This window comes from Triticum aestivum, chromosome 3B, assembly GCF_018294505.1.
Source record: "Triticum aestivum cultivar Chinese Spring chromosome 3B, IWGSC CS RefSeq v2.1, whole genome shotgun sequence".
Classification (NCBI taxonomy): Eukaryota; Viridiplantae; Streptophyta; class Magnoliopsida; order Poales; family Poaceae; genus Triticum; species Triticum aestivum.
In genome coordinates this window covers 830,336,458-830,336,658 of record NC_057801.1, presented here as the reverse complement: position 1 = coordinate 830,336,658, position 201 = coordinate 830,336,458, and positions in this window count along the sequence as shown.

Genomic DNA, 201 nt, shown 5'->3' with positions numbered 1-201 from the left:
TGATGATGCGAGCAAGGCCCAGGTCCGCTGCCAGTGCGAGTGCCTCGCGGCATGCCAGCGCTTCTAGCGTCGCCGGGTCCGTTACGCCATGTATCTTGATACCGAGGCTCCCAGAAAGCTACCCGAATGGGTTCTGCACAAGGCACTAAAAGATCCAAAATTACCATCTCTAGATACAGCTCCATCAACCCTGATTTTGTC